This window comes from Equus asinus, chromosome 5 (assembly GCF_041296235.1).
Source record: "Equus asinus isolate D_3611 breed Donkey chromosome 5, EquAss-T2T_v2, whole genome shotgun sequence".
NCBI lineage: Eukaryota > Metazoa > Chordata > Mammalia > Perissodactyla > Equidae > Equus > Equus asinus.
Genome location: NC_091794.1, coordinates 60,842,971 through 60,869,695, shown reverse-complemented (window position 1 = coordinate 60,869,695; position 26,725 = coordinate 60,842,971). Strand labels below are relative to the sequence as shown.

Genomic DNA, 26,725 nt, shown 5'->3' with positions numbered 1-26,725 from the left:
ATGTGGGAAATTATGTGTGAATTTATTACTCTCACTTACCTTTGAGAACCACAGTTCCACTGTCCTAAAAACCTATTATACTCTTTGTAATGATAGCTCTTAAGGGCTGAATCTTGTGTTCTGAGTCTCAGGGACCAAACTGTCCCTTCTCCTTAACCTTGGCCATTGAGGAAATACAGCTAACTCACAAATAGTGGTGTGGAATGTGTTCTTATCATCTGCTGATTTAACCTTTACCAAAGTGCTCCATCAGACCTGTAGCACAGCTAATTAAAAAGGAAGAAGCCAGAAGAACATGTTCAATAGAAGTGATTTCCCCATGGGGTTCAGGATACCAAGAAGGTAGATGTATTTCACGGACATCAGAGAAATTTTGGACCTCACAGCAATGACTGTACTTGCCTCCATCATGTCGGCATGCATGCGAACGAGCCTCTGCACTCGCACTTTCTTTCCTGTCCTGGTGTTATAGATGGTGTCACCCTTCTTCAACTCTCCTTGATAATTGCGAACATAAGTTAACTGTCCAAAACGACCTGCCTAGAAGTCAAGATTGGGTAAGGGCAGAAAGAAATGAAAAAGAAACATAAAAATCAAAATTAGGAGTGATGTCAGTATCATGGCAGAGTGAGCTGTTCCCATTGTGTCTCCCCTCTAAGTTACAGCCAGTAGGAGATCGAATGACAAACAAAAGGTGCACAGCACACCAGAAACCCTGAGAGATCCAGACATATAAACACCTGAAGGTGGGTGGACTGGACCTCTGGGAGGCAGTAGAACTAGGGAAGCAGCCCCGGTGTCCTCCTCTAGTATTGGCAACTCCAACACCAGCCCTCCCAGCAGCAAGGGTGCATCTAAAATGCAGATACCCCTTGTGGTGGTATCCTGACCTGAAGTTTCAAAAAGCACAGTGGCACTGGAGACCAGAGGCTGCATGAGCAGCAACAGCAGTTTTGGCTCAGCCCCTGCCCCTCTCCCAGCAGTGGCACTTGTGACTTAACCCCTCTCCTTTCCCCTGCAGTGGCAGGTGGCACCTGCAACCTGAGGCTCCAGGAGTCACAGCAGTACCTGTCACCCATCCCCTAGTGGCTGCACTCCTGACACCAGCTCTACCAGCAGCAGGGGCTGCACACAAGACCCAGACCTCAGTCACTGGCAGTAACACCTGTGAACTGAGTGCCTCTGGTAGTAGTACTGCCAGCATCCCCAGATAACCTGGGAGCAGCAGCACAGGTGGTGCACGGGGCAGCAGCACCCGAGCCCATGGAGAGCCCACAGAGAGCTAGTGGAGGAACACGAGACCCAGCAGAGGTGCCTGCAGCCTGGTGACCCCAGTGGCAACACCCGCGACTGTGGGGACATCATAAGCAGCAACCTCGCAGGCACAAGCAGCACAAGAGGGCACTGACGATGCCTCTGGCAGAGGCAGTGGAGGGTGGAAAGTGCAGGCTCTGAAATGCAACCAGAAGCAGCTCAGAATCAAAGTAACCAAAGCCGTGCCCAAATAAGAAAGGTGGGTACCATCATGAATGCGCTGGCAGGGGATGAACTCATCACCCCCCATGAGGAAGCACAGCAACACACAGAACAGAAGGAAAACAACAACCCTCCAGAGACCAAACTGGAAGTCACGGAAGATTGTGATCTAACTGACAGAGTTCAAAATAGCTGTCATGAAGAAACTCACTGAGTTACAAGAAAACTCAGAAAGACAGTTCAATGAGCTCAGGAATAAAATCAACAGAAGGAGCACTTCACCAAAGAGACTGAAACTAAAAACCCCCCAGAAATTCTGGAGATAAAGAACACAATTAATGAGATGAAAAAAACTAGAAAGCAGTGGAAATAGAGCAGACCATATAGAAGAAGGGATTCGCAAGCTTGAAGACAGATCTAGAAATGATTCAGGTGGAAGAGAAAGAACTAAGATTTTTTAAAAATGGAGAAATATCCAACTCAGGAAAAGCAACATAAGGACAATGGGTAGCCCAGAAGGGGAAGAGTGGGAGAAAGGAGCAGAGAGCTTATTCAAAGAAATAACAGCTGAGAACTTCCCAAAACTGAGGAAGGAACTGGATATACAAGTCCATAAAGCTAACAGAACCCCTAATTATCTCAATGCAAAAAGACCTTCTTCAAGGCACTTTACATTAAAACTGCCAAAAGTCAACAACAAAGGAGGAATATTAAGAGCAGCCAGAGAAAATAGCATACAAAGGAACCCACATCAGGCTATCAGCAGATTTCTCAGCAGAAACTCTACAGGCCAGGACAGAGTGGAATGATATATTCAAAATATTGAAAGATAAAAACTGTCAGCCAAGAATACCCTGTCCTGACAGCAAGACAATAATAGTAGGGGACTTCAACACCCCACTTACACAATGGACACATCATCCAGACAGAAGGTGAACAAGGAACACTAGCCTTAAACAAAACGCTAGGCCAGATGGACTTCATGGATGTATACAGAACATTCCATCTCAAATCAGCAGAATATACATTCTTCTCAAGGGCACAAAGAACATTCTCAAAGACGGACCATACATTGGGAAGCAAAACAAGCCTCAATAAATTTAAAACACCTGACATCATATCAGGCATCTTTTCTGATCACAATGCTATGAAACTAGAAATCAACTACAATAAGAAAGCTGAAAAAGTCACAAATATGTGTAGACTAAACATGTACTGAACAACTATTGGATCAATGAACAAATAAAAGGAGAAGTCAAAAAATACCTGGAAACAAAAGAAAATGAAAACACAACACAGCAAAGCTTATGGGATGCAGAAAAGTGGTACCAGGAGGGAACTAAATAGCAATACAGGCCTACCTCAAGCAACAAGAAAAATCTCAAATAAACAATCTAACACTATACCTAAAAGAACTAGAAAAAGAAGAACAAATAAAACCCAAAGTCAGTTGAAGGAGGGAAATAATAAAAATCAGAGTGGAAATAAATGAAATAGAGACTAAAAAGACAATAGAAAGGATCAATGACACTGAGAGCTGATTCTTTGAAAAGATAAACAAAATTGACAAACCCTTAGCCAGACTAAGAAAAAGAGAGAGAAGGCTCATGGGCTGGCCTGGTGGTGTAGTGGTTAAGTTTACGAGCTATGCTTTAGGGGCCCATGGTTCGCAGGTTTGGAACCTGGGCACAGACCTACACACTGCTCATCAAGCCATGCTGTGGTGGCAACTAACATACAAAATAGAGGCAGATTGGCACAGATGTTAGCTCAGGGCCAATTTCCCCAACAAAAAAATTAAAAAGAGAGAGAAGGCACAAATAAATAAAATCAGTTTTATTTTAAATATTTTATTTAAATATATATTTAAATGAAAGAGGAGAAATTACAGCAGATACCAAAGAAATACAAAGGATTATAAGAATACCATCAAAAGCTATGCACCATGATATACATGATATACATTATACATGAAACACAAACAAACTGGATAACATATAAGAAATGGATAAATTCTTAGACTCTTACAACTTCCCAAAGCTGAATCAAGGAGAAATAGAGAATCTGAATAGACCAATCACAAATAAAGAGATTGAAGAAGTAATGAAGAACCTCCCACAAAACAAAACTTCGGGACCACAGGGCTTCTCTGGTGAATTCAACCAAACATTCAAAGAAGACTTAAGACCTATCCTTCTCAAAGTCTTCCAAAAAGATGAAGAGGACGGGATGCTTCCTAACTCATTTTACAAGGCCAATATTACCCTGAAACCAAAACCAGACAAGGGCAACACAAAAAAGGAAATTACAGGCCAATATTACTGATGAACGTAGATGCAAAAATTCTCAACAAAATATTAGCAAATCAAATACAACAATACATTAAAAGGCTCATACACCACAATCAAGTGGGATTTATTCCAGGCACATGGATGGCTCAGCATCCACAAATCAATCAATGTGATTCACCACAATAACAAAAAGAGGAATAAAAATCACATGATCATCTCAATAGATACAGAAAAAGCACTTGACAAGATTCAACATCCATTTATGATAAACCCACAGCCAACCCATACTCAATGGTGAAAAACTGAAAGCCATCCCTCGAAGAACAGGAACCCAAAAAGGATGCCCATTTTCATCACTCTTACTCAACATACTATTGGAAGTGCTAGCCAGAGCAATTAAGCAAGAAAAAGAAGAGGGATCCAAATTGGAAAGGGAGAAGTAAAACTGCCACTATTTGCAGATGACATGATTCTATATATAGAAAACCTTAAAGAATTCACCAAAAAACTATTAGAAATAATTAACAAGTACCGTAAACTTGCAGTGTACAAAATCAACATTTAAAAATCAGTCTCACTTCTATACACGAACAATGAACTAGCAGAAAGAGAAATTAAGAATACAATTCCATTTACAATTGCGACACAAAGAAGAAAATACCTAGGAATAAATTTAACCAAGGAGGTGAAAGACCTATACACTGAAAACATAAGACGTTATTGAAAGAAACTGAAGAAGACACACAGAAATGGAAAGCTATTCCGTGCTCACGGATTGGAAGAATTAACATAGTTGAAATGTCTATATCACCTAAAGCAATCTACAGATTCAATGCAATCCTTATCAAAATCCCAAGGACATTTTTCACTGAAAGAAAACAAAGAATCCTAAAATATATGTGGAACAACAAAAGACCCCAAACAGCCAAAGGAATCCTGATAAAAAGAACAAAGCTGAAGGTATCACACTCCCTGATTTCAAAATATACTACAAAGCTATAGTAATCAAAACAGCATGGTACTGGCAGAAAAGCAGACACACAGATCAATGGAACACAATTGAGAGCCCAGAAATAAATTCACACATCTATGGACAACTGATCTCTGACAAAGGAGCCAAGAACATACAATGCAGAAAGGGAAGTCACTTCAACAGATGGTGTTGGGAAAACTGGACAGCCACGTGAAAAAGAATGAAAATAGACCATTATCTTACACCATACACAAAAATTAACTCAAAATGGATTAAAGACTTAAATGTAAGGCCTGGAACCATAAAACTCCTAGAAGGAAACATAGGTAGTACACTTTGACATAAGTCTTAGCAGCATCTTTTTCAATATCATGTCTACTCAGGCAAGGGAAACAAAAGAAAAAATAAATGAATGGGAGTGCTTCAAACTAAAAAGCTTCTGCATGGCAAGGAAACCATCAAGAAAATGAAGACAACTCACCAACTGGGAGAAAATATTTGCAAATCATATATCTGATAAAGGGTTAATATCCAAAATACATCAAAAAACATTTAACTCAACATCAAAAAAATGAACAACCCAATCAAAATGTGGGCAGAGGATAAGAACAGACATTTTTCCAAAGAAGACAAACAGATGGCCAACAGGCACATGAAAAGATGTTCAACATCATTAACTATTAGGGAAAGGTAATCAAAACTACAATGAGATATCACCTCACACCTGTAAGAATGGCTGTTATTAAAAAGACAAGAAATAAGTGTTGAAGAGGATGTATAGGAAAAGGAATCCTCATACACTGCTGGTGGGAATGTAAATTGGTGCAGCCACTACGGAAAACAGTATGGAGATTATTCAGAAAATTATAAACAGAAAATACCATATGATCTAGCTATTCCACTTCTGGGCATTTATCTAAAGAACAGGAAAACACTAATTTGAAAAGATATATGCACCTCTATGTTCACTGTAGCATTACTCACAATAGGCAAGATTTGGAAGCACCCTAAGTGCCCATCAATGGATGAAGGGATAAAGAAGATGTGGTATATGTATATATATACACAATGGAATACTACTCAGCCATAAAAAAAGATGAAATAGTGCCATTTGTGACAACACTGATGGATCTTGAGAGTATTATGCTAAGCAAAATAAGTCAGACAGAGAAAGACAATTACCATATGACTTCACTCCTATGTGGAAGATAAACACACAGATAAGGAGAACAGATTGGTGGTTACCAGAGCAGCAGGTGGTAGAGGGCTGGGGGGCAAAAGGGGTAAAGGGGCACACGTGTATGGTGACAGAGAGAAACTACACTTTTGGTGGTGAACTCAATGCACTCTACATAGAGATTAAAATATAATGATGTGTACCTGAAATTTATACAATGTTATAAACCAAAGCGACCTCAATCAAATAAATAATAATAAAAGTAATCAAACTTAGGAGAACTTCACACTACCTCCAAATATTTCCTATCAATCTTAGTAGTACATCTTATATACATGCTTTGGTTTGTCATAAACTACCTTAATACTAGCTTTGAATAAGATAAGTTAAATGGTTGTTGTTATTCTTTTTGGTATCACAATCCAAGGTACTACTTCTGTTTCCTCCAAAATAAAAGTTATCAAAAGAAAATTTTAATTATTTATATAATTAGGAAGTATGCTTTTGCCTTCTAATATTATTTCATAAGTTCAGTTTAATAAAATAAGACACAAAAATAAGGTATAATTATTGGAAAGACAACAAAAACATCATTAGAAATGGTAAGATTGTACTATACATCTAAAAAACCCTTTGATAATCACCTGCAAAGCTATCTAAGTAAGAGTTCTGTGAAGTGACTGAATATAAAATGAGTATTCAAGAATCAATTCCTCCTGAACAGTAACACTAATCAATTAGATATATATTTAAAAGTTACCAATTTTTCCCACATTAATTTATGGGTTTAACACAATAGCAACCAAAATCCCAAGAGGAATATATAAACATTTGATAAGTGATTTAAAATCTACTTAGAAGAATGGTTAAAAATAGAAATTTTAAAAACTATGGCAATGAGAAGAAACTAACCCTGACTAATATTTAAAAAAATTAAATACTCCAAAACTTAAAAAGTATGGAACTAGCACCAATTAGACTGAACAGTCCATAGAGCATAGTTAAAAATCTAAAATGTTTAATTCATTTGTCAACAATGATTAAAAAAACATGACAATCAATGGAAAAGTGTAACGTTGTTCAAAAGCTGGTAACAAGACAATGGGTCTTCTCTTTGGAGGCAGAGGAGATCCACTTAGACCCTACCTCACAGCACACAGCAAAACAAATTCCAGCCGGTTTAACAACCAATAAACAAAGCAGAGGAAACTAAAGAAATATTTACAAAATATATTCAAAGAGCAGGGCTTCTGAAGTTAAAAATGAGAGAATGACTCAAGATAAAGACATATATTTGATTATATAAATTTTAAACTGCTTATTGTTTTAAAAGAGAACTTTATTAGGGAAAGCTCATACAAATAAGTAAAACACTTTGACTCTAATTTTAAAAAAGGAAAGACAAAAGAAATAAAGAAACAATTACAAAAAAGGAAATGCAACTGCATAAACAGTATATGAAAAAATATTCTCTATCATTAGGAATTAAGGCAAGATGAAATATTAAAATGCCATTTTCATGTATGAAATCAGTACTGATTTTTAATAAATAATACTCAATTTGAATAAGACTCATTGAAATAACCTAGTACATTAATTCTGAGAGTATGAAAGCAATCTGGCAATAAAAACCATTAAATATTAAAACATTCCATACTTTAAACTGAATAATCACTATTCTGGGATGCTAAGAAAGCATTCCTAAATACCTATTTTTAAAAGCTTTATGCATAAAATTGTCACTGCACAGTTATTTCTACTTTTGAATTTAAAATTATTTTCTCATTTTAGAAGTAATAAGAAGTAGATTGTAAAAATTTAAAAATAAAAACTAGGAAAAAGTCCCCAAATAAAATTCTATCCCAGAAATAACCACTCTTCACACTTCTAACTTATCCATCATTTTTCCCCACTTAAAATATTAGGAACAGAAGCAACAATATCCCAACAAAAAGCACACTCCATGCTCAAATCTTGGTTCCTAATACTATTCTTGATTAAAAGGAATCAGGGCTCCCAGAGAAATGGTTGATTCTAGGGCATGGGCCATGTAATGCCACAAAGTAAGGAAGTATTCAAAAAAGCAAAACATTGAAGAACGTCAAAGAGACACAGGAGCCAACGGAAAGAGCTCCACTGGCCAAAGCTGGGCAACAGAATAAGTGACATACTACTGGATTACAACTCAAACTACAAATAAATATCCATGAATCCATACTGATATAAACTAATGACTGAATAAACACATAAACGGGGGTGAAGAGACAACTCTCCCATATAGAAGAATCCCAAGTAAGTTAATGTAGATGCTGCTCCTTCCAGGAGGTGGAGCTGATGCCCCACCCCTTAACTGTGGCTGTGCATAGTAACTTCCTTCTAAAGAGTCAGTATCAAAAGGGGGAAAAAAGAGTAACTTTATAGCAGAGAACCCTGTAACCAAATCTTTTATGAGTCAATTTATAATAGGAATAAAAACCTAAAAGAAAAGAAAATCTCTACCTACAGCAGTTAAATACATTAGAAAGCAACTTACCTCCAGTTTAAAAGCCAGGCCTACGAATGGGTGAGAACTGTCTCTTTTGGAGTTCATTAAGATTTTGGTTTTTTCTTTTGAATCACTTAAAATAAAAGAAACATAAATCTATGAGATGCAATATTTAATACTTCTTTTATATCAATTTCTTTCATCAGAGTATTAGCTAAGAAAATGCACGTGTGTTAAACATTTCTGACCTCACATAAATGAAATTTCTTTGAAAGAGATCAGTAAGAGTAACTTCCTTGGGCTTAGTTACAACATGGTGACAGGACCAGAGCAGACTAAAAAATACAGAAATTATCTGGTACAGACAGGAAAGAAAAATAATCAATGCGTGCTTAAAAAAGTCTGTTTCTTAAAGGAACCATTGCTTTCATATTGCATAAGTGTTAACGTATTTCTGCAGAAACTAGGAGTCAGTTTGCAAGACTTACTCCTCCTGATGAAGAAGAGCATAATTCGGGACTTCAGATGGATTCGGTAGATACTCTAAAACAGCATCTAAGAGAGGCTGGACGCCTTTGTTCTTCAAGGCACTTCCCAAAAAGACAGGAGTAAAGGACCTATTTAGAGTAGCTCTTCGGATTGCAAGCTGCAACAGAAAAAAATTTAATGATTAGTTAATCTTAAAAATTACATTTTTTGTTTCAGATCAATTATAAACCAACAAATGAATGAAATGCATTGATACTCTTTGGAGTACTGGCTCTAGCGGAGACTAGCATCAGGTTCTCTATAACTTAAGGTCAAAATACAAAGAAAAAGAAACAAAATCAGTTCCTTTTTCAGGGCTTGGAAGCTACGTACTGTACAACGGCTTTCAACATTCTTGGAATGTCACTAATTTTCAATTTGGCAAAAAAAGATACATACATATAGAAAATAGACACATACACAGAAGAGTGTGAACAGTATGCTAACACTTGCACATAATAGAGGGAAAAGTTATACATATGCAAAAAAAAAATCTCTGGAAAGATACAACAGAAACCATTAACCAGCAACCTGCTTTAGGGAGGGGCAGAGAACTGAGCAGAGGGGAGACAGGTGGGAGATTTTTTACTGTATATCTTTGTATACTTTAAAAAATTTTAAACCATATGAAAGTATCATCTATTAAAAACACTTGGGGCCAGCCTGGAGGGGCAGTGGTTAAGTTCGCACCCTCCACTTTGGCAGCCCAGGGTTCACCAGTTTGGATCCCCAGCAGGGACCTACACACCACTCATCAAGCCATGCTGTGGTGGCATCCCACATAGAAGAATTAGAAGGACTTACAACTAGAATATACTACTATGTACTGGGGTTTTGGGGAGGAAAAAAAAGCGAAAGATTGGCAACAGACGTTAGCTCAGGGCCAACCTTCCTTACCAAAAAAAGGCATACCTTAGAAAACACTTGATTGTTTATTTATTTATTTTTTAAAAGAACATACATACAGGAAGTCCAGCGGTACGGATCACTCATCATAAAGGGCAATGAGAGTAAGAGGCTCTACAATAACGAACGCCAGGCTTTAGTGCAAGCCCTATCAGTGGGCCTCAGGCTGCATCCCCAGGTGCCCGAATGGCCCAGGAGGTCTCCAAGCGTCAGCAGTGGAGCGTCAGCTCTTGCAGCTGAAAGAGGCCAAGGGCAGCGCTGTGGCCACAACCTACCTCTGCAGAAATATGGAGCCAGCATACAGTTATATTTGTCAGTCCTCATGAAAAAAAAAAAACTACCCTCAAAAAGCTTAAAGCAAAATATTTATAACCAAAATTTTTAAACATCACGAAAATGAAAAGTAAGATAACAGCTAGCATGATAAAACAGAGCAGAACAGGGGAAAACATGCACGGCAAAAAAACAATTACTATTTGAAACTACCTTAGCAACTTGATTTTGCCATTGCTAGGAACCAAAAATGGCTAGGTCACTAACCACCGAGGCTACCCAGGCCACATGGTCACATCCTTGACCTTCCACCCCTCCCTTATACGCAAGTAGGGGCATATAAGAATCTTACCATGCTTACTTTACATCCATTGGATAGAGAAACAAATAGTGGTAGATAAATAGAAAAACTATTCCTATACCAGCCTAACAAAAGCTGTACTTTTCCAAACTTTTCCCTTGTTTTCTTAAGAAACACTTTGTTGACTTCCACTGTCTCTAATAATAATATATCCAACAATACAGAAACTAAAGTTACCCACGCATCCTGTGCAGAAAACAGTAAACACAGCAGGACTGGAAGTGCTATCCTTAGAATGGCCTGCTTGCAAGGTTGGCCCCTGGCTGGTGTCTGGGAACCAGGATTTCAGGAGGGTGCCCAGCATTCCCAGAAGTGCTAAGACTGGTTCACCGGGCCAAGACTGTTTGTACAATGTGGTGTATGCTAAACACCTGCTTTCCCCCTGGGAGTCCAGGAATTGGTGCATGCCAGGTAGAGGGTGTCATGTGACCAGCCCCCAATAAAACCTTAGGCACCGAGTTTCTGAGAAGCTTCCCTGGTAGATATTTCACAGGCGCAGGCACCACTTGCTGCTGGAGGAGTCAAGCACGCCTACGTGACTACACTGCGAGAGAACTCGTGGAAGCTTACACACGGTTTCTTCTCGACTTCACTTCACGTGCCTATTCCCTGTGCTGATTCTGCTGTATGTCCTCTCTCTGTAAGAAATCACAGCCTTGAGTGTGACTATGTCCTGAGTCCTGCGAGTCCTCCTAGTCAACAAACCTGGGCGTGGTCGTGGGGACCTCTTCCACATTCTGTTTAATAGATAAAAACCTAACTCTCTATTGTGGTTCCCAGGACACAATACTTGACTTTATTTATGGCCAGACCTATCCCTTCCTACACGGTGTTCCCTACTCATCAGAGAACTGAGGTGGTGAGCTTTGTGAGCGGTAAAGGACTAAGTTATGAGATATATTAGTAAGCATCCTCAGCTTCAACAGTTCTTTCCTTGGGCATCTGACCTGGAAACTCCATGAGTGCAATGTTTTACACACAATAATTACTTATGTGATTTCTGCTAAGTGCATGAAGTGGTTAGACAAAATGAATATCAGTCATTTTTTTATAATGATAAAATGTCCATAAAATAAAATTTACCATTTTAACCATTTTTAAGTTTACGGTTCAGTGGCATTATGTACATTCACATTGCTATCTTACCATCACCACTATCCATTTCCACACCTTTTTCATTATCCCAAATTGGAACTCTGTCCCCAGTAAACTCCCCCTTCGGCCCCTCCCCAGCCCCTGATTAGCACTATTCTACTTTCTGTCTCTAGGAATTTGACTGTTCTGTGTACCTCATATACGTGGAATCAAATATTTGTTCTTTTGTGTCTAGCTTATTTCACTTAGCATAATGTCTTCAAGGTTCATTCACATAGTATGTATCACAATCTTATTCCTTTTTAAAGGCTCAATAATATTTCATTGTATGTATATACCAATTTTGTTTATCCATTAATCCATTGGCGGACATTTGGGTCATTTCCCCCTCCTGGCTACTGTGGATAGTGCTGCTATCAAAACGGTGGACAAGTATGTTTGAGTCCCTGTTTTCAGCTCTTCTGGGTATACACAAGTGCAATTGCTGGATCATACAGTAGTTCTGTTTAGTTTTTTGAGGAACTGCCATACTGTTTTCTACAGCAGTTATATCATTTTACATTCCCATCAGCAATGCACAAGGGTTCCAATTTCCCCACATCCTTGCCAACACCTATTATCTGCTTTTTTGTTTTTTGGAAATAATAGCCATCCTAATGGATGAAGCAGTATCTCATTGTGGTTTTGATTTGCTTTCCCTCATGGTTCACAATCTTAAGCATCTTCTCATGTGCTTATTGGTCATTTATCTTCTATGCAGAAACATATAATCAAAAAATGGCTACCAGTCTTAGGCAGGGATCTTCTCTTTATTTGTAAAGAGTTGAGCAATGAAGTGAAAGACTCTATACAGCCTTCCAAACAGTACAACAGTGTAAGTACCAACATGCAGTCAGCAAACACTTAGCAGCCTTGTCTCTTAACCTCTCTTATTGCTGTAACATTTCTCTACATATCTTCTTTCTTTCTAATAAGGACATACCCAAGAGGTTAGCTATTTAAGTATCTTTTTTCTAGAACAAACTATGACTCCTTTTCCATTTAAAAATATTACATAACTCATTACTTAAAAAAAAACAAGTACGAGACCATGTCAAGCATTAATTTTTCCTGAGGAAGATTCGCCCTGAGCTAACATCTGTTGCCAACCCTCCTCTTTTTTTGCTTGAGAAGACTGGCCCTGAGCCAGTCTTCCTCCACTTTCTACACTTGCATGGCTGACAAGTGGTGTAGGTCTGCCCTGGGATCCAAACCCGGGAAGCCAAAGCAGAGCACAATGAACTTAACCACTAGGCCACACGGCTAGCCCTCGAGTACTTTTTGAAGAAAGCAATCATGTTAAATAAGTTTACTCAGATTCCATGAATAAGCCCATCGGAAAGCATCACATCTCCTCGCTGCAAACCAGACCCCCCACCTCATGCTTTGTCAACTTAAGGCGCAGTTCGACGGCACCTGCCTTTAAATCAGAAACAGAGGGGATTTTTTCTTCCAGGAACATCTCACCAAGCTGCTCATCTGAATTAGCAACACACTCAATCAGCTCCTGCCGGCGGTCAGCTGCTGCTGCTCTGAATTCTGCCGGAATTTCTCCGTATCGAACAACTTGACTAAAAAAAGAAACGTTTATTTTGGTACTTTGAGGATATTCGATTAAACACATAAAGCACTCATGAAGAAGATAAACCAATGGCTAAAATATTTTTTCAGATGAGAAAGAGCTCTGATATATTTGCAGTATAATGGCAAATAAGATTAACATACAGCTTTAAAGTTCAGACAAAACAGTGGGCAAAATACTTCACTGACACAGCCAGAACAAACCGCTCAAGGGTGTCCTGCTAGTGAATGGAAGCAGCAGGATTCGAAACCAGTCTGACCCCAAAGCCCATGTGAGCACCTGAAAATTTATTACCCAAATGAATCAGAACATCATGGTCTCTAACAAGCAGATTTAGAGACCCGACTCCATTGCTTTCCATTAATAACAAACCAATCACATAATTTTTAACACAGACTAACCCATTTTGCAGTAAAAAAAAAAAAAAAGGTTACTAAATATGCAGACTCTTCAACTTTGATCCCAATGCTTCATTCCTCTAGGGGACGAATAGCTAAGAGTCACAAATAAAACATACACAACCAAGAAATGGATACACCTGACACTTAGAAACAATAGTCTGACAGTTTTCAAAGTATTTCTTTAAAAATGGAACTTAATGTCAAAAAATAATAAGCTTTTCAGAAAACACATTTCTAAATCCAAAAAAGTAAAAGAAGCCAATTGCAAATGATCAGAAAATAATTATTATCCTAAAGAATGCTCTTCACAGCTTTTAGAGCTTAATTCCTTCCTTCCCGCAAGCTCCCTGACCCTTAGCGTTTCACATCAGAATATACACATGCCCGGCGGGCCAGCGCTGAGCAGGGGCAGGTATATTAAGAGGTTCCACCTGGGGTTCTGATGCACAACAAAGTTGACAAGCCTTCACTTTAGAGGACAGAAACGTGTGCCCTGGTAATTCTGGGGAAGTGGATTTAATCCTTTACCTACCAACATGTTTTGAGTCCCTGTTACGTACCAGGTTGTTCTGGGGCTAGGGACATGAAGGAATAAGCCTGACAAAAATCCCTGTCCTCTTGGGCCTTACATTCTAAGGAAGGACAGACAAACTTTGTTGCTGTCACACGAAAAGTGAGAGAAATGCCTCATCCGCTGGACAGCCTCCATCTTTTCCCTAACTACAAGATGAGATAAACTCTACAGCTAATTGATCATAGGCCCTATCACCCACCTGCAGGACCAGCAATCCCAGTTCCAGAGCAGAGGAAGGAAATCCCTCAAGAAGTACCTTTGGAGAAAGTGCCAGGCCCTTGGGGCCACTCCTCAGAACAAAGGGTCATTTACCACCCCCCACATTGTCTAGATTAGTGCCACTCAAAGTGCGGTCTGCAGACTTGCAACATCAGCATCACCTGGGGGCTTTCCAGAAACGCAGATTCCAGGCCCCACCCTAGATGTACTGAATCTCCGAAGGAAGATCCAGGAACATGTGCGTTAACAAGCTCTCCAGGGGATTTTTCTGAATGCTGTGGTTTGATAACCACTGGGCAATTATAGTGCTTTGTATGCAAAGGCCACTCAAAAGTGGACTGATGGACCAAATACCATGTCAAAAAGTTACCAATTTGCTTCTTATATTGCCCAAACCACATCTGTGCAATTTTTAACCGCCTTTACATATTGATCTTTTTATATTTGTAATCTCATGAAATAGGCAGAGAAAATATTTATGATCCCTATTTTCTTCATAGTTTTTGTCACAAGACCTAAGACATAGCAGCTGCTCCAAAAAAGTTTGCAGAATGAATGAACAAATAAATAAATCAGTTGAAAAAGAGAGATTGCATTCCTAGCCCAAGCTGAAGGCCTCCTTCCACCACACCAGGCAGGGCACAATGTGATAGAAATCAATTAGCGAAAACTTAACCTACGCTCCCTTGGAATGAATACTAAGCAAAATAGGAAGAAACCAGGATTAAAGGCATTGGAACAGAATCAGCTTAAAGGATATTCTCCCAGCCTCATTTCAAAAAGATGTTTACTCTGCGTTTAAAGAACTCATTCTTTTCCTTCTCTTTCATACTTTTTAAAATGTAAGATTTTAATATATTTTTAATACTTACCCAAAGTCTCCATCAAAATAGATGGCTCGCTCCTCAATAAGATCTATAATCCCTTTAAAATCGCTCTCCAAACCAATGGGCATCTGCACAAACGCTGCATTATGACTTAGCTTAGACCTGAAAAATAAAAATACATACGTTTACCTCTTTTTTCACCCCAAATGTCTCTGAAATGACAAAATAAATATAAAAAGAAATCTATGGCAGATGAGGTGGGACAGCGAGGGGTGTCACCAGCAGGTCAGAATGGAAGACATACGGCAGTCAGGGACAGACTGACAACCAAACTCTTCGTGCTCAGGAAGCCACAACCCTATTTAGGCAACAAAAAGAACTCTGAAGTAAGTGTTTTGCCATCAGATCCCCAGAATAGCCTGGATCAGAAACCGAAGGGGGAGGAACAGGTCAATGGGTAGCTGGCCAGGAAATCTGAAGATGGTGGGGTAACTGTGCCCACGCCTCATTCTCGGATCAGCCGACTCTCGTGAAGCCGAGTACTGCCATCTGAAGAGGAAGTTCTTAGGGGAAGACTCTCAGAGTAGGTGCTAAAGGCAGACACTCGTCACCAGCCCGTATCCCGACTCAGGCCAACCACTGAACAGAAGCCACACTCACCAGCAGGGCTTCTCCCTCAAGAAGAAATGGGCTCCAGCTACCAACATCCAGTCTAGACTTTAGGCCCCCATTTGTAACTATGGATAGATAACTAAAAATCACCAAATATTCAAAGGAAACCAATAGCTTGAAAGAGAGGCATGAGTTCAAGAAATAGAACTAACGTCCAAAGAGAGAGTTACTATAAGAAAATAAAGTGTAAAGATGAGAAGTAATTACCTCTATTAACAAAGATGTTGCAGTAAAAGAGAAAGTTTATGGAAATTAACTATATAATTGCTGAAATTAAAAAGAAAAATACAGGTTAAACAAGAGAAGGGATACAGATGAATATCAGAGTAGTAAGCTGGAAGACTGACCTCAAGAATTCTCTTGTAACCCAGTGCAAAATGAGAAGGAGACAGAAAGTATGGCAGAAAAGTTAAGAAGGCGAGATTCAGGAGTTTCAAAATCTGTTTAATGAGAGTTACAAAATGGGAAAACAGATTAAAGAGAGTAGGGGTCAGCCCAGGGTGCAGCAGTTAAGCACACACATTCCGCTTCGGCGGCCTGGGGTTCACCGGTTCGGAACCCATGGCACCACTTGGCACGCCATGCTGTGGTAGGCGTCCCACACACAAAGTAGAGGAAGATGGGCACGGGAGTTAGCTCAGGGCCAGTCTTCCTCTGCAAAATGAGGAGGACTGGCGGCAGATGTGAGCTCGGGAATAATCTTCCTCAAAAAAAAAAAAAAGAGAGTAGACTAAAGAACCAAAGTAGAAAAATAAACGCTAACAGGAAATTTTCCTGGAATTCAGAAAAAGACTTGGGAAGAGTCCACTACTGCCAAGCACAAGTAAAATATAAGTAATAAAGGCAAAAAAGTGAAAACGTTCTATTTTACCAAGAAAATATGACAAACATCCAATAAAGAAAAATTTCATTCTCATGTTCCCAAATAGCTCACTTCCATCTGAGTGCACACAGCGATACAAAGGTCCTCAGCACCATCCCTCCCGGCACTGGACACATCACTCAGTCTCTCCACTACCACGAACCCGACTGCCTACACCCATCAATCAGCTCTGCCATGGGAAAGCTGAGTGGGAATGCTACAGCTCCATTTACACAGTTACAAAGGGTGAAGAGCGAAACGTGGACTCTTCTCAAGGCTATGTGACACACACAGTATTGTGCAAAATGTAAAATGCCACAAATACCACTGGGTAACATCTGGCACAGAAAGAAGTGCTACTGTGTCTCAGCAAATATGTTACCACATGAGAGCAAGGGAAGAGAGCAGACTACCTAAGGGCATTAATTAAAATTAGTTGAAGATGATCTTTTAGGTTTGTCTCAGTAAATGCAAGTACTTTTAGGATCTAGCCAGGCCTGGTGGTCAGTGGTAAGATCTGGCGCTCTCACCATGCCGCCTGAGTTCGTTTCCCCATTAGGGAACCACACCAGCCCTCTGTCGGTTGTCATACTGTGGTGGCTGCATGTCGCCGTGATGCTGAAAGCTCTGCCACCAGGAATTCAAACACCAGCAGGGTCACCCATGGTGGGCAGGTTTCAGTGGAGCTTCCAGACTAGACAGACTGCGAAGAAGAGCCTGGTCACCCAGTTCCAGAAAAAGTGGCCATGAAAACCCTGTGAATAGCAGCGGAATACTTCTGACGTAGCGCCATAAGGTGAGAGGACGGCGCAGAAAGACACCACTCTGCTGTGTCACTAGGAGTCGGAATCATGTCAACAGCTCTAACAAACTTTTAAAATCTACTCTAGATTATGACTTTTCTAACTATAGCAAAACAGTAATTGCCAGATTGTCTTCTGAATTCACCTTCAACAACCCTACAATTTAAGTCATATTTTCACCATTTTACAGAGAAGGTAGTTGATGAGATCACAACACAAATCAAACTACTGACCTCAGTGTTCCACTTACTAAGATAAGTCACTCACATAAATAAATTTCTTTTTCCAGTGACACTGAATCAATCGTAGTTCTGGAGGTAAGGTTTGTTATCCAGATGGTCACAACCCCTGTCCTTTCTCAGGCTCGGTACCTCATTTACTGTAGGGCCCTGGCTGGGTTGGAGCCCACGCGGTCCAGTTTGTTAATGAAAGTTAGGAATGGAACATTGTAGCGCTTCATCTGACGATTAACAGTCATGGTCTGGCACTGCACCCCTCCGACAGCACAGAGAACAAGGACTGCACCATCCAACACTCTCAGGGCCCTTTCAACTTCTATTGTGAAGTCCACGTGCCCTAAATGAGACAAAGAAGTGTGGGAGAGTCTTAAAGAGCGGTCTGATTTTTTTATAACATGCAAAATTAAAAGTTTTTTATCTTTCACGACATAAGTCTTCTAATTAGAATGTGGATTTCTTTTTTCTTTTTTAAAGATTCTATTTTTCCTCTTTCTCCCCAACGCCCCCCAGTACATAGTTGTATGTATATTCTAGTTGTGGGTCCTTCTAGTTGTGGCATGTGGGATGCCGCCTCGGCATGGCCCTATGAGCGGTGCCATGTCCACGCCCAGGATTCAAACCGGCAAAATCCCAGGCCGCTGAAGGGGAGCATGCGAACTTAACCACTTGGCCACGGGGCCGGCCCCTAGAATGTGGATTTCTTAAATCACTCATACCATTCACCCAGCATAAGGTCCAGAGCCCCAAATCACTTCAAAAAGATACCAGGACATGGGCACCTTTGGATCAGCTACAACACATAAAACGTGAGAACCTTCCCACTCACAAATTGTTTGCACTATTTTTCAAGGAAACTACATAAGGACGAAATGCTCTAGGTCCCAAGTCAGATTTCTCTAATAGGAAATTCACAGTCACACTTTAGAGTATTATTTGATACTCAACAATGAGCTTGGTCATAGAATAGAAAAGAACTAAATGGGCTTTTGCCAAAATAAGCTGCAACAAAACCAAGAACTCAGCTTACCAGGAGTATCTATAATGTTGATGTTGGCATCCTTCCACACGGTATAGGTGGCCGCTGACTGAACAGTGATTCCTCTTTGTCTCTCTAGTTCCATGGAATCCATGACAGCACCAACTCCATCTTTACCTTTCACCTAAACACAAGCACAGTGATTCAGATTTCTCTGTCCCTATATTCCAAGAAGGAAAGAAGTCTTTACTGAGGTGGAACTAGAACACAGATGGTTAACTGGGCAATTTCCAAAGAAGCCTAATCACCAAACCAGATCATCTCTTGAAATAGAAAACTGGTAATAGGTTTTACCCTCTGTGAACTGTCTCAACCTCTTTTCACTGCTGCTCCCAGCAAGGGCTCCCACAGAGCAATCACCTGGTCTGAGAGCCATTGTTGCTCCCTCTGCCCCGCTCCTGCCCACCGGCCTCGTGTTAGTCCAGGAGCAGATGTTCAGAGAACGGGTTCTGCCCTGCTCTGCTGCATGTAGAGTCTGAGGCCCAGGTGGGAAGGATTCAGCTTTTAAAGCGTATGATTTAACAAGACGATCTTTTATCTGAAGAAATATTTTTAAATGGAAAGTTAAGTCACTCAATGATATAATAATTTCTTCAAGAGAGTTCCAAGATTTAAAAAAATTTTTTTCTGCTATATGTATTTAACTCAAGCTCATACTATATATTTGAAACCATTTTTTCCACTTAACATTATAAACATCTCTAAATAACATTAAAAATTATGTATATACTATTTTAATGGCTGTTGAAGGGTACATCATATTGACAACACTCTTAAAAGACAATCTACTCAAGATACCCACAGTGATGGTCTAGACGGATTCCTGAGAGCAACATTTCAGGCCAACTTGAGCAATCCTCTGTGTGATATGACTGACTAAAGATCCACGGTTACCATTCTTTTAACCTTTCAAGTTTTGTGAAGTTTATCAAACCATTAACTACAAAACAAGTAAAACCAAGCTCTAACTACTCTGGAGCCCACCACAACCACACACCTCATGCATCTTTGCAATCCTGCCGGTGTACTAAAGCACCCGTTCTGTCAATGTGGCTTTCCCAGAATCAATGTGAGCTGAGATTCCAATATTTCGTATTTTCTCGTTGGGAATCACCCCTGATGAACACCATCGCAGACCTTCCAATTAACCTGAAAAGTAAGAGAGATCAATTCAGGGCACTTTTTCTAAGAGAGAGCATGGGTTCAGCGGACATCGTTCCTCCAGAGAAACTCAACGGACACAAAACACCATACGACACAGCTTGGAAAGGCAAAAGAGGGCACGTCTCCACCGCAACTCCCGAAACCAAAGGGAAGGCTGCAGGGGAGAGCAGAGAAGACACAGCCTGAAAACAAATACATAATCAACCAATCAGAAAAAGCTGCTCGCATTAATTATATAATTAACTAAAAGGGGACAACTACTTTTATCAAATGTTATAGGTTTGAAAGTATACACTGGGGATAATAAAATCAGAAAGATAGATCCTAACAACTACTTTACTAGGAACTAGAGTTTTCATCTTAAGTTCTGCTGTTTCCCCTTCCCCCTTAGTCTCGTTCACAGCTAGCAAGGCCGTCCGAGGACTTCCGTGCTTCACGCGGTGGTACCGACAGCTCTAACGCAACCCACAAAAGGTTTCCAATTCCTTCTACACAAAGTTAACGACTTTTTTTTAAACTTTATTTTACTTGGGGCGGGGCGGGGGGGACAGGGCAGAATCCTGCATTTTATGGAATTAAGACACAATGTAAACCACTGCCCACAGGGCTGCACATCCAAGTGCACTGCGGTCACTTGTGGGCAGAGGGAAGCACAACTTGGAAGCGGCGGGTAAAACTAATGGGAACCCTGGCGCCGGGCGCCTCCAGAGTAAACCCAGGGAAGCCTGCGAGCCGCGCGCGCCAGGCCCGGGCACAGCGGGCCACCGCCACCCGACGCCAGCCCCTGGGCGCGCCCCGCGGCCGGCACGGACAGGGAGAGGGGCCCGGGCCGCTCCGAGGGCCACGCGGCCAGGGGACAGTCCGGGCTCGGCCCCGCTCCCCGGGCACTCTACCTGCCTCCCCTGCCAGCCCAGCGCGGCGGGGACCCGCGGGAGCCCGCGCCCCAGGGCCGCGGCCGTCCCCAGCAGCCTCATGGCCGGCGCAGAACGGGCGCGCAGGGCCCGCGGCTCCGGGATGCTCAGCAACCGGCACCGCGGCGGGAGACCTTCAAAGTCACGCCGGCCAGCAGCGCCTGAAGAGCACTTCCGGGGCGAAGGACGCGAGCGCGGAGGGACGAAGGGAAAGAGGGAGGAGCTCCCGGATCTCAGGGCCGAGCAGCGCCCTCCGCTGCCCGGGCGCCCTCTGCCGACGAGGAAGAGGAGCTGCAGTCGCTTCACCGAGCTCATCCAGCCTTGCACGCTCCCAGAGCGCTGCAGCCTTTTGGGATGTGGTGCCAACTGTAGCAACCCGGAGAAACGTTTTTTAACAGAATTTAAGTGACAAAAAGAGCAGTTGTCATCTATGCTACCATCACAGATATGAAAAAATACTTATCTACAGGACACGACCTGAAAAGAATGTGGAAAAATGATGACTGAACTATCAATTACAAGTGCTTTTTCTCATCTCGAACGTTCCGTCGTTCTTCGGTGTTAGGCGTTTTAGGGCCAGTTCATATGGAAGACAGCATCCTTGACGATTCCACTTGGAGGCATCGCGAACTTACTATGTCCGAAACGAAGCGTCTGATCTCCCTCCCAGCACCGTCTTCTGCAGTCGTCTTCATCTCATAAACCGCAGCCGGTGCCGCACTCAGTCGCTGTGAGCGCGCCGTCTCCTGGCAGCGCGTGCCTTAACCCCTCGCCGGGGGTCGGGGCCGCGCGCCAGCCCGCCTCTCCCGCGCCGGCCCCCTGCCCCCCGCCCCGCCGGCCGCTCCTGCCCGCGCTTTCCCTCCGTGCAGGCGGCCGCTCAACGGGGTGCTCCAGGCCCGGCTCTTCCGCGCCCGCGAGCTCCTCCCCGTCGCTCTTCTCGTGCGGCTTCGCTCTGCAGAGCGCTTCTCAGACCAGACGTCTCACACACCTGAGCGCTGTCTCCTTTCCCAGTGAGGTCAATGCCGTGAGAACAGTGACTGGGCTGTGGATCGCTGGGTCGCCCTGCGTGGGCTAGGTGCTCAATGATATTTGTGGAATGAACGAGATCGAATAAATAGAAATCAGAGGAAATTACAAGGGACAAGTAAAACCAGAGACTCAGTAATGAATTTCGAATTTACTTTTTGTATATCATCCATATATTAATTTACAAAAAAAGATTAAGCTGCTTTGATGAATAAATCCGTTAACACTGAATATACCATTAAATAAACTTTTTCATTTATAGACTTTCGGAGATTGTCTTAGAAGCCTTTATATGTATTTGTTTAAAATATATAAACACATAATTATGTAAATGGTAATAAAATTTTAAGATATAATTATTTAATAGTACATATAAAACAGTACATCTGTTACACTGAAATTACCACTTTAACAGTTTCCTTGAGGAAAAATTCATACTCATTATCTTCTATGTGTGTATATTTTCATATTTTTCCGTAATTATTATACAAAGTATATCTTATTTTTATTAATCACTTTTAACCAAAGGGATCAACTATTTTCTCCACAGAGGAAACTAAAAGACAAAAAACCAAGAAGTCTCTAGCTAAATTCTTATGTGTACACATTATATGGTACCTCTGTTAAGTTTTACAATGGCAAAATACACATATATGGTATCATCCAAAACATTTGCATATTCTTTTAATCCAGTCACTTTATAAATGTATAAGAATAAAGATACATTGAAACTATCTTTAGTGACCAAAGCTTTGTACCATTTTTCACTTATAAATTATGCAAGTATCCAAGGGCTAATTGCACATTTTCTAAGGTCTTGAGAAGTTACCTGAGGATTTGAATAATTGCAATTTTAGCTAACACATTTGGTCCTTATAATTAATAGAATTACAATTTCATAAGGTCAAAACCCCTTTAAATGATATCTGTATTACAGCTTTATTTAAACACCATTTTATATTTTGTAACCTTACATAATTGGTGAGTCAGTGATAACTTATTTGACCTATAAGATGAATACAGGAAAGTTAGAAAATTTAAATCATGAGAAGTTCAACCTTAGTTTTATATAAGCTAGAATATTTTATTAGCATTAATTTTAAATAATAAAACCTGGAGAAGACATATAGTTGATTTAAAGAAATATTCATTCGTTTGCTCCAATTCATCCACTTACCGGAAATATTTCATAAACCTTTTTTAAAAATACTTTATAAACCTTATATTCATAATCATTAAATCATATTTAAAAGCTCCTCTTTTATCTTAAAACCTTTCTGCTTATAACCATAATAGCAAAGGCTATTATTTAAATTCGCTCATCCACATTTTACGCAAAAGCAGCACAAATAGTTTATTGGCTTTTTTCTCTTAGCCATTTTGGATATTCATTTGCACCAGATAGTCCTAGATTGCACATATGACAAAATTATTTTTTTCTGAATTCATCTTTAAAAATTTTCAAGTGAGAGGAAAAAGAGAAATAGGAAAAAAGGTGAGCTAGAGCCAGCTTTATACCATTAAAAGATAAATTGAGGCATATTAAAAATTTTGACTTTGAGCAAAAATGGGTTAAAATCTGGCAGCAGCAAATGGGAAGTGGTCAGGAACAGCCCACCAGCGGGAGCCAGGGGAAGACTTTGTAGAGAAGAGGCAGAGGCCAAGCAAGGCGATCACTCGGCGGGCTGCGGCTTCCGCGGGCGCCCTCTTTGGGAAGCCTGGTGGGTGGCTGGGGCCCGAGGGTTTGCGGTCGCAACTCTCGGCCCCGGGGGGCTACAGGTCTAGGCTTTGGTTTGCCTACAGAGGCTGCTAAGGCATTAAAGCCCCTGTCTGATGGGCCTCCTCGGTTACTGAGTTTGATAATACTACCGTGAAAGTACCCCTGGAAAAGGCTGATTGCCTTCCTCTTCACGGAGAAGAGAAAGTTGAAATGTTACCACACTGTGAAAAAGCCCTTAAGAATGACATGAAAGGTGAGTGGTCTACCTAAACAAAGTGGTCTCTTTTAGACGAAGAACACAGAGGCTCTCCTCTCGAGGGTTTGTCTGCTGTTTTTCTGTTGGTGTGTTCTTCTAAGGCGCCTCTCCAGTGAAAGTCCTGTTCATTTCAAAGTTCCCCGGAGCGGCCACTACGATTCCGGGCTGCAGCTGCGCCAGCAGGTAGCACAAGTCCGTCCGCTGACAGCCCCATGGAAAGCCGCCTGATGCCCTATCAAACGCAAACCACTCCATGTCTGCCTCGGGCTTTAACCCTAACGTTAGACCGCCTGACTGCTAACCTGAGAAACGTGGGGTTAGAAGGCAACGTGGGTGGACAGAAGGTCTCTCCCCAAGCCGACTTCTCATACACAAAGACTGAGGAAAGTTTTCACCGACAATAGAAGATGGTGGGCGGGCAGGCACAAGATAGGAGATGGGACTTAAAGCCAAATTCACCAGAGGACTCCGAAGTCTGATCAGATTCCCCAAACCCCAGGAGACAATAAGCATGACATCGGGGTCAAAGAGATCATCAGAATGCGGATGCACTGCAAAATCCATGTAATCAGGGACAGGGGGCCTCAAGAGGCCTCAGATATGTACATTACTGCCAAACGGAAGGTCCTAATTCACTGCAGCGAGGGTGTAGGTCAAACCTCAGCAGACTCCAAATTGTCCTAGCTCCATCAGCCTAAGACCACTGTCTTAGTCCATTCAGGCTGCTGCAACAAAAATACCACAGATCAGCTAGCTTATAAACAGTGGAAATTTATTTCACATAGTTCTGGAGGCTGGGAAGTTGAAGATCAAGGTGCCGGGAAGATTCGGTGTCTGATGAGGGCCCACTCCCTGGTTCATAGGCAGCCAACTTCTCACTGTGTCTCCACATGGCAGAAAGGGCAAGGGAGTCCTCTGGGGTCTCTTTTATAAAGGCACTAATCCTATTTATGAGGGCTTCACCTTGCTGACCTAATCACATCCCAAAGGCCCCACCTCTAACACCATCACTTTGTGACATGCAGGGCACCATCTGATTCCAAGGTGCTCCTGCAACTGCCCTGTGACAGTAAAGGATAATGGAGCCATGAAGGTACAGTAATGAAAACCTCTGATACTGCCAGGTACCGGGAAAATCACTAAAGTGGCAAGGAGCCCAAGTATGCAACTTGGCCTTATTATCAAGGTCACATTCACCAAATTGTTAATATCCTTGCATTCCCAAAAGACCCAGGGTTCCAGAAACAACAACAGTCATCCATAAAGAAAAAGTATGTGAACTACAAGGTACAGAGAGCTTTCTTTTTTATATTGGTTGACTTTAGCATTATGGTAAAAATAAATTCTGAAGTCACTTTCAGCATCATGTAGACATAAAGAATTGACATTGAATCTCTATATGTCACCTATTTTATAAGTGGCACCTAGGGAGCACTGTGGCATAAGAAGAAATACATGCTTAATTCAATTTTTATTTGATTTCTATGGTAAACAAACTGGGAGGAAAAAAGTTTCTATGAATTCTCTGCTATATGATGTATAGATGTTATATTGTTCTAAGTACAATTATTTATTAAAGTGTGTTTTCATATTTGAATATAATGATTCAAGATACCATCAGCCTAATGAATTAGGGAAAAGGGGAATAATCACAGTGTCTATTGAGATTTGCTCTATCAAGTGAATTTATGCAAAAGTGTTATTTAAAATGTATGCCTTATGACAGCTTCCCAATATGTTATAGTATTTAGTATGCTAAAATATGCGTAAGGGGAAAATTTTAACATCTTTAAGTAATACACGCTCAATTACTTTCCATTATAAAAATGAATCGACACACACACATCTTATTTTAGTGGCAAATTAAAGGCATGAAACACTAATAAAATTAACAGGAGATGATACAGAAAATTAGAAGAGTATGAGCACAACCACATAGTTCTACTTCCAAAGTTACAAAAGGATGACAGTAGCATGAGAGAGTGATAGCAGATTTTCTGTTCTTTTTCTCCTTGATAGAAACATTTTCTTGTTTCTTGTTGGTTTTTTTTGCTGGGAAAGATGCACCAACATCTGCTGCCAATCTCCCTTTTTCTTCTTTTACTCCCCAAAGCCCCTGTCCATAGTTGTATATCCCAGTTGTAGGTCCTTCTAAGGCCCTCTACGTGAGCTGCTGCCACAGCATGGCTACTGACAGACAAGTGCTGTGGTTCCGTGCCCAGGAACTGAACCTGGGCTGCTATAGCCGAATGCGCCAAACTTTAACCACTAGGCCATCAGGGCTGGCTCAGAAACACTTTCTCAAACAACAAAGACTTAAGAGTTAAGATTTTATATTCTCATAAACTTCAAACTAACTTTTATAAAAACAGATTACCATGAAGTCTGGAATAAACAAGCTAGACCTGATTTTTATATATGGTATAATTAAAAAGGGAACAACTGAACTAACTATCTTGTTCAAACACACACATCATCTGTCTAAGACATTTTCAGATAACCAATCATTCAGGTTTGCAGAATATCAAATGCATTTCTCTATTTATTTATTTTAGTTGTGGGTCCTTCTAGTTGTGGCATGTGGGACGCTGCCTCAGCATGGCCCGGTAAGCAGTGCCATGTCCACGCCCAGGATTCTAACAGGCGAAACCCTGGGCCGCCGAAGCTGATGACGGGAACTTAACCACTCGGCCACAGGGCCAGCCCCAAGAACTCATCTTTTTCAGTCAGGTAATATAATGCCTGTGGACTGAAGTGCATTGATCGCGTATTTTTATTGGTCCAAGCAGACACTGTTGGTGGGGAGGTAACAATATACACCACTAGATG

At 41.1% G+C, this 26,725-nt stretch overlaps 1 pseudogene; it reads right to left on the bottom strand.

Annotated features, from left to right (window-relative positions):
* Positions 1 to 13,154: 13,154 nt before the first annotated feature.
* LOC139045274 (elongation factor G, mitochondrial-like) lies at positions 13,155 to 22,692 on the bottom strand (annotated as a pseudogene).
* Between the last annotated feature and the right edge of the window lie 4,033 nt (positions 22,693 to 26,725).